The sequence below is a fragment of the Rattus norvegicus genome, chromosome 18 (assembly GCF_036323735.1).
Source record: "Rattus norvegicus strain BN/NHsdMcwi chromosome 18, GRCr8, whole genome shotgun sequence".
Taxonomy (NCBI): Eukaryota; Metazoa; Chordata; class Mammalia; order Rodentia; family Muridae; genus Rattus; species Rattus norvegicus.
In genome coordinates, this window is record NC_086036.1 from 23,220,768 (window position 1) to 23,229,838 (window position 9,071).

The window sequence follows — 9,071 nt, forward strand, 5'->3', positions numbered from 1 at the left end:
CCCATTGGAGGAATTAGAGAAAGGACTGAAAGAGCTGAAGGGGCTTGCAACCTTATAAGAACAACAATGCCAACCAACCAGAGCTTCCAGGGACTAAACCACTACCAAAGACTATACATGGACTAACCCAGGGCTCCAACTGGGTAGGTAGCAGTGAATAGCCTTGTTGGGGCACCAGTGGAAGGGGAAGCCCTTGGTTCTGCCAAGGCTGGACCCCCAGTGTAGGGGATTGTTGAGGGGGACGGTAATGGGGGGGGTGGATGGGGAAGGGAACACCCATATAGAAGGGGAGGGGGAGGAGCTAGGGGGCTGATGGATAGGAAACCGGGAAAGGGAATAACATTTGAAATGAAAATAAGAAATACCCAATTTAATACAAATGGATGAAAAATAAATAATAAACTAACAAAATTAATAATAAACTAACAAAAAAGAGACAGACAAGAGAAGGGGCAGGCTTTGTCAGGCTTACTGCCACTCTTTTAGTAGTTTTGGGAAACCATGAAATCAAGTCCCCAAGTTTGCATCATCATGACTAATTACCAAACTGCTTTATCCTTCCTCTCTATATTTTGTTTTGAAAAATCTGTGGGGTTTTTTAAGGTTAGCAAAGTACTGCTTGTCTGTAAGTGTACTATTCCAGAATTAAAAGAGGAAGATCACATGTTTAGGTCAGCCTGGGCCTTGTAGTAAGCCTTGTCTCAAAGGAGAAAAAATAATCTGTGTTTCCAAAACAAATTACATTCAGACAGCATGCCAGATTCTATTTTGTTCCACTGTTTTCCTAATTTTGGGCTTGCTCTTGGGATGCATTACAACTCAGAAGTTAGTTGGATTTAAATACAGCTCAATTAGAAAAGCGTCAAGTGTCTGGGGAGGAGGTCATTGAGAGATATTATTTGTGACATACAAGCAAATTGTTGGACAGCAGTGGAACCTTACAAGAAATTACCTCATCAGACACTGAAACTCATGCAAAACACTTAAAACTGAGGAATCTCTGATGAATCATTTCTGTGAGTCACCCAAGGCCAGGAAAAGAAATACAACACTGACTCTGCACGCCACATTGTGGAATGCTGCTCCTTTTCCATGACACCCCTGGTAAAAATGAGTTTTCTCCAATCAGAAATTAGTCCAGAAGGAGATGGCAACGGAGACGAAAGCATCAACCAGACATGTCTTATACTTCCCGGTAATGAGAATGTTCTCTGTTAACTTTATGAAATGCATTCTGATTGCTACTCCTGATTTTTTAATATAAAATACGTGCATGATCAGTACACACTAGATAATAAAACAGTTCATTTTTGATGGGTCAAGAATCAAATTGATTAATTCTAAATAGAAAAATAACTAGAGAGAAAAATTCACTGTATCTATATAAAGAGCAAGATTGTGTGTGTGTGTGTGTCTGCATGTGTGTGTTTCTGCATGTGTGTGTGCATGTGTGTGTGTGATCATACAAATACACACATACAGACACACATATACATACACATATACATGGTAGACTTGGGAACCCAGCTTTAAAATAGAAAGAAACAATGGGAATTCAGATGAATTGGCCAAAAGCTATATTTTGCCTCTACTAAGTATTAGCTTTTCCAACCTTCTTATTTTACCTAGAAAGAACTTTTGCTAAATGGATAAAGTACTGGAGACCACCTAAGTTGGTAGAAGAGGGGAACATTTAGAGAAACTATAAAGTATGTCTAGGCACAGACCTGGAAGAGTAGACATGCAGCTCATACCTGTCCTCCAGATTCTGCAGCAGCAGGCGCCATCTTGATTTGTTCCCTCACCCATGTGTTGAGTGAAGACTAACATCACACCTAATAACAAGAAAGTGAAGCCTTATTGATGATTAGAAATCATTCCAAAGCTTCTGAGGTTGAGCAACTCAAATCCTAGCATGTCATCTCCTATTCATACATCATAATTCTATGAGAGCATAGAACACAACAAAGAGCGTTATTCTCCAATACCTGCTGTCCCATGGTAGCAGATACTGTACCAGACTACATGGGTCCTTCTGGAACCTCATCCACAAGTGGGATAAGTCAAAGCTTCTCTTTTGCTGAGGCCTTTCTATTCATGTACATGAGTGGGCCTCCCACTTTCTCAACCAATACAATGTAGGTATGTTCTATAACATACTCATTTTTTCCACAGTCTATATTTATGCCAACTTAGAACCCTAAACAAGACGCCTTTATAGCTAGGGTTAGAAAGTATGTCACTGTGCCAAGAGGCAGCATAGGGATCTGAGGTTTGTTAGGAATTTAAAGTTCAGAAGCTAGAATAATCGCTCTGAAGTTTGAAGAGACCCAAAATGTGTTTGCCAGGGCTGGAGAGCAATGTGAATATGATGTCAACTGTCACCATGCACCAGAGCCTCAAGTCAAGGTGAACTCTCTTCACCTGTGCTCACTCTCCTTCTTCTTGCCTTGTTGGTGGAAGTGGAATTACTGAGTGCTCATAGTGCTTGATCCAGCAAAGTCCATGATTCCTACTATTCCCCCTAAACTCACTCCACCTCCAACAATCTGTTTTGATGTTATAAGGGATGTGACAGTGTTCTTGGCCTGTGCCGAGGCAGAGGGCTGTGTTAATGTCCATGATCTGTACTCCCACTGGAGATCAAGCTGAGGTCGGTGGCACATACTGTCACCTGAGACCATGTGGATGCCTGTGGTCTGTATTGACTCCAGAAACCATGTAGAAGTTCATGACCCTGCCACTACTGACTGTAAAGAGCAAGAAAGCTACTTTTGAAGTGGTATCAATGACTGCAGACACACGATTAAGAAAATGGGACCTAGAAGGCTTCTGTGACAACCCCTACTCCCACCCCCACACCAACCCCAAAAGAAGTAACAGCCTATACATAAAGACATTAAAGAGAACTCTTAAGATTGGGATAAGAATGCTGATGTGTAGCTCTCCACAACTGATTACTTCAGGAAGGGGCATAAATGGGGAAAGACACTGTTTTCACTAAGGGGCTGACCCCTGAATGTTTGACCATGCTAGTGAGTATATGGGCAAGAGAAGTTGAACTCTCCTCCTCCTCTTCCTCTTCTTCCTCTTCTTCCTCCTCTTCCTTCTCCTCCTCCTCCTCCTCTTCCTCCTCTTCTTCCTCCTCCCCTTTCCCTTCCTCTTCTTCTTCTTTAAGGACAGGTCACAAGGGTGGAGGGTGTGGACCTGAGAAGATTGGGAATTATGATAAGGTTAAATGATCTGAAATTCCAAAATGATCAATAAAAACATTATGCAATGAGTAAAGTAGATAGAAGAGAAATAGATGACTATGTTTGTGGGGCAGTGGACTGTGCCAGGAAACTTGGTAAGATTGAGTGGGTTCAAAAACCCTGGACCCTCAAACCTGAGAATGTCTTGACCAGGTCCCTGTCATGTGACCACAGCACCCCATGGAGAGGACCTTGACAATCAGTCAAGTTGGGGCAGTGCCCCAAAGCCCCTCCACATGCAGATGAGTCATCCCTCACATCTCAGACCAAGACAATAGAAAGCATCTGCTGTCAGACTTCAACCCACCCCAAAAATGTATATAAGACCCTGTCCACAAAGAATAAAGTCATGAGAATTATTTCATCAAAGATCATCTAAGAGTGTCTGTCATACAAGAACTGGGACACTTTTGGAGAAGAGTATTCTCTCCCGAAGCTTTCATGGCTGGGAACTGCTCGAATCTGCTGTGATCACTCCCCAACCTCAGCTCCTGCACCCCACAGACTAGATGAGCCCTCCCATTGGCTCCATGTAGTGTCCCAACTCCATGACCACTCGACCAGGCCAGAGCCAGCGGATCTCTGCAGTGTCCAGTACACAGACAGGCCTATGATAATCAAAATGAACAAATAAAATTTTCTGATCTTTATAGTTCTCATACTAAGAGTGCAGGTTCATGGTCCTACAGTTCAAAGGTCAACCTCAAATGTTGGTCCTCATGTGTCTTCTTTATTTTTTTAAGACAGGGCCTCTTCATCATTGACCAAGAACTTTACCATATAATCCAGGGTAGCTGGCTGTCTTAGGGTTTCCATTGCTGTGAAAAGACACCATGACCAAGGCAACTCTTACAAAAGAAAACATTTAATTGGGGCTGGCTTACAGTCTCAAAGGTGCAGTCCATTATCATCATGGCAGGAAGCATGGCAGCATGTAACCAGACATGGTGCTAGAGAGCCAAGAGTTCTATATCTTGATCCAAAGGCAACCAGGAAAGAACTCTCATTCCACATTGGGCAGAGCCTGAGCATAGGACCTCAAAGCCCACCCCCACAGTGGCATATTTCCTCCAAAAAGGCCACACCTATCCTAATAAGGACAAGTCTCCGAATAGTGTTACTCCCCGTGGCCCAAGCATCCAAACATATGAGTCTATGGGGGCCAAACCCTTTCAAACCACAACACTGGCATAGGAGTTTCCAAGGAATTATCGCTGCTTCCCTTAGCACAGCATTGTGTTTACTGGTATGTGCTGTTGTGCTAAGCTTTCAACTTGGGTTCTGAGTTCTGAACTAAATTTTATTCTCATGCTTATGAGACAAGCACTTTACCATTGAGCTACCCACCCCCACCCAGAAGATTACCTTTTAAAAATATAATCAGCTCTGTGTCAATCCTATACGCAGCCCATAATTGCAATATCTAATGTGTTTATATAGCTGGATAGATTTTTAATGTATTTGAATTCACCCATCCAAGTGAACACTATTTTAATTTAATCCCTACAGAACAGTATAGCAGCAGTCATGATAGCGATTCACTAAAAAGTGTCTAAAATGTCTCAGTAGCACTTACGAACTCTAATCACAACATGCAGAACACAACTCTCATGAATTTACTGTGTTATATATTGTTTATTTTCTCATTCGACTGAAAAAAGCATCCTTTGGCCATACTCCAGTAAAAGAGCACCCAACGAGACCATGGAACACTGCTCTCAGAAAACCAGAATCTGTGGACTAAGTGCTCAATACAACAGACCCATTGGTCCCCACTTGGAGGACATAAGGTAAGACTCTTACAAAAGCTTTGTATAAGTCAGAGAGCTCAAAAGGGACTAAAAACCCTAACTCACATTCTTTAGACCTAGATCACAGCAGTACCCCACAATCCTGGTGCCAACTTGAGTGGTCACTGCATTACTTACACTGTTTGCTTTTGATTTATTCAGGCTGTGACTTTTCCCTAGTTCTTGCCTCTTAAAAGAAATGGTTTAACTTAATTTTGACTTTTCCAAGATTCCTCCATCTGAAAGACTTTTAATTTTTAAAATGGTTTTTTTGGATTTTAAGGTGATAGAATATTTTAAAGAGAACTTTTAATGTGTTTGAATTTGTAAGGACTGTGGGGGACTTTTTAAGTTATTTATGTTTTATATTATGATATAAATATTAGCATTCCATCCTAGGGATAAATGAAAAAGGAAAGGAAATTGGTGTGCTTGTTTGTCAAATTAACAATGGGTCAGTTATACTGGCTACTTTCACATCAACTTGACAGAAGCTAGAGTCATGAATGGGTAAGAAATCTCATTTGAGAAAAAGGCTTCATAAGATGCAGCTGTAAGGTATATTCTTAGTGATCAATGGGAGATTGTGGTGGACCATTCAGGGCTGGTGGTCCTGAGTTCTATAAGAAAGCAGTCTGAGGAAGCCATGGGAGCAAATCAGTAAGTATCATCCTCCATGGCCGCTGCATCGGCTCCTGTCTTCAGGTTCCTGCCCTGTGTGAGTTCCTGTCCACAATACCTTTAATGATGAACTGTTATATGGAACTGTGAGTGAAATAAACCCTTTCCTTTCCAAGTTGCTTTTGCTCATGGTGTTTCATCATAGCAATAGTTATCCTAACACACACACACACACACACACAAATACATATACACACTGTGTGTGTATACATTATAAAACATATACATATACAAAACATATACATATACAAAACATATACATATACATGCACATGCACATGCACATACACATACATCAGGGTGACACAAACTGCTTGAGAAGTTCTTACAAGAAATTCAGTTGTCATTATCAATTCCTCTCTGAGATTCTACTGGTGCCTTCTGAGCTGAAGCCCATCCAACTAGATGAAGACAGAACAGGACCAAAAGGTGAAATGGGTCAGAGTCATCACTAAAGCTACAAGAGGCAGGGGAAGGAATCTGGAACCACCGAAGAGGGTACACACTAAGACAAATAGTTCAATGTGATGAGGAGACATGTTTTATATAAAGGGCTCTAGATCTGTGTATATTCAGTTTCCTTTCTGTATCCAAAGGTTAATAAACATACATGAGCCTTCTAAGAGGTCTCCTAAAAGTAAAACCTAGTGATTATTAAAACTTTAAAAACAAATTCTACTCTATTATTTGAACTATTGTTTGAAGAATATGGTTTTCCATTTCAGGAATTTTGTGTGATTCTATTAGAGATGATACCCTACAAAGATTCAGAAAATTATGTTAGATTTAATAGCTTCTAGCTTTTAGAGGACAAATACATCTTAATGGATTATTTTTGCTACAGAAAATCTTGGCTCGGGACATTTGTTCTAAGTAGCAGAATTTCAGTTCAGAGTTCTATAGAAAATTAGGAATTAGATTTGAAAGTCATTTGTAGATCAATCAGTTTATTAATGGACACAGGCTTTTGTCTTTTGCTTGTTAATTATGATCAAAATCAGAGCAGTGATTTGGACTAGTAAGCCATCAGCGATGCTGTAGAAAAATAGTCAAGGAAAATGTGATAGCAGGAAAGCAAGTCCTTGGCAGAGAGACTAGGGAGAGATGCTAATGTAACTGATCTAATTAGCTGTGAATAATGGATATCTGAGAGGGGAAAGTAGGGCAGGGCAAAAGGAAGCATTGAATGGAAATAAGAGTTGCTAGTTTAATGGAGGCAGTGGTTGATATGGAAAAAAGACTTCATAAATGCATAGATGTAGGAGAAATTACAGGGATGGTAATTTCATCAGAGGGAAAGAATCCTTGGTAACATGATGGGTGGATTAACTTGGAGAAGCCAGTGGTGGAAGATGTGTTCGCTTGCTTCTGTAGAGTAATAGTGGTGGAAACACTGAAGAGTTCTGTCCTACAGATACTCACATTTGCCTGATCTATGATCTCAGAACTCAGGCACATCAATGATCTCATGTGTGTACCTTTATTCTGACCCCATCCTAAATGTCCGAAAGAAAGGTTGTAGGCTCTATTGAAGACTGAAAGTACAGAACACGAGTATACATGGTGTGAATCCATGTTCAGAGTTCCTTTTCCAGCCTTAAAAATAGGAATAGCGGTTTTTTTTGTTGGAAGTATGAAAAGAGTTTCACGTTGTAAGCAACATGTAAGCCATTTGTTTAATAAATTGATTCTTAATTGAGGAGACATAGAACGTTGTCAGTTTGGGCCTAGACAGATTGCTGGGCAGTTAACAGCACTTTATACTCTTGCAAAGGACCCGGGTTCAGGTTCCAGAACCTACTTGGTGGCCCACAAGCATCAAATATTCTAGTTACAGGGGATCTAAGGACCCCTTTTAACCTCTGCAGACACCAGTCATACCACTGTAGCACAGATACGCATATAGGAAAAATATAAACATTAAATAAAATTTGAAAAATTTAAAAACAAGGCTATCAATGTGACAGCAATGTTTTACATTAAAAGATGTTAGCAAGCAGCAAGTTTGAAGTATTAAATACTGGTATAATTTCAGAAACTCTGACAGTTTTAGGAATAGATTCTTGAGTTAAACATATGTATGAACTGGGAAGTTTTAACATCGGTCTTTGCCGATACAGGAATCTACTTTGCAATGGGATCAACTTTTTCAGAGTTGAAGTTACTGAAAAGTGGACCAGGTGAGAAGTATGAAGTAGACTGATAAATTCTAACCAAGTTAAGACTGAAGCAGCTAAGACATTGAGGAGACATCAAGCTCTGACCTAGAATGCCCTGGGAGAAACACAAATGAGATTTTGGACAGAAGCCTCATGAGGAATATATTTTGTGCTGATCTGTAGGCTTGATAAGAACAGAGTACGCTGGGTTCTGTGTACTGGACCAGCAACTACAGGCCCTCAGCAAATGCCTATTTTAGAATAGCATAAAGGCTCTACTTTTTAAATTAACACTGAAAACATTTTGAAGAGAGTAAGTCAATAAAAATTAACTGAAAGTGGCAGATCACACAATATTTCAATATTTTGTTTCCATAATTAGTCAAACAGTGGTGTGATTCTTTGGTAAGAATTCATATGAAAGTCGATAGATGAAATTATGAGATGTGTACCAGGTGACAAAGCACGTAAGCAATACCTAGCATGTTACTGAGGGAAAGGTCAAAGTTTAGCTTCCACTGAAGGATTTTAAGACAAAGGAGAAAGTGAAACTTCAGAAGCAAAGACAAAGAACGGAAGCATAAAATAGAGAGTGAGATGTAAGCAAGTACATTATCACACTTGTTCATAATGGTTTACATTAAAACAGGCCCCAGGGAAACAAGATTGCCTTTCAGAAATTACTTCTTACACTTCTAGTTTTGCCTCTGGCTTATAGCATTACAAATAGTGATCTGAAAAGAGCTACAACCACTACAGAGGAAAGGCATAAAATATCCTAAGATGTCCCAGACATTAGTTTCCTCTTTTCTAAGCCTGCCAAGAAATCTAAATCACTTGAAGATACATTTTGAGAAGCCTGAACTATAAGATTTCACCTGAAAAAGAATCTGACTAAATTTGGAATTATACAGAGTCCAGTTCATTGGAATTTAAGACTTCAATGAGATTGTTTTACCAAGAAACGTTTTATTACTTTTCTCCCTGAAAATTTCACTGAACTCCTTAAAATTCATTGAGAAAAGAGCATTTTATGTTCTGATTTTTAAAAATATAAGTAATGAGCTATTAATAGTCCTGAGTTAGTTTATGAAATCACAGAAACTAAATATCTAGAAGTTCCTATCAAGAAAGAACTTAGAATCAAAGGAAGACTTAAACTCTGAGACAACCTAACAGCCAGTGTC

The 9,071-nt window shown here is 39.7% G+C and overlaps 1 long non-coding RNA gene across 1 annotated transcript; it reads left to right on the forward strand.

Moving 5' to 3' along the window:
- The first annotated feature begins 1,993 nt into the window (after window positions 1-1,993).
- On the forward strand, window positions 1,994-8,324 carry LOC120098253 (uncharacterized). Its single transcript, XR_005496381.2, has 3 exons — window positions 1,994-2,142; window positions 4,916-5,044; window positions 7,846-8,324. It is a non-coding gene; the product is annotated as an uncharacterized LOC120098253 (long non-coding RNA).
- Window positions 8,325-9,071: the final 747 nt, after the last annotated feature.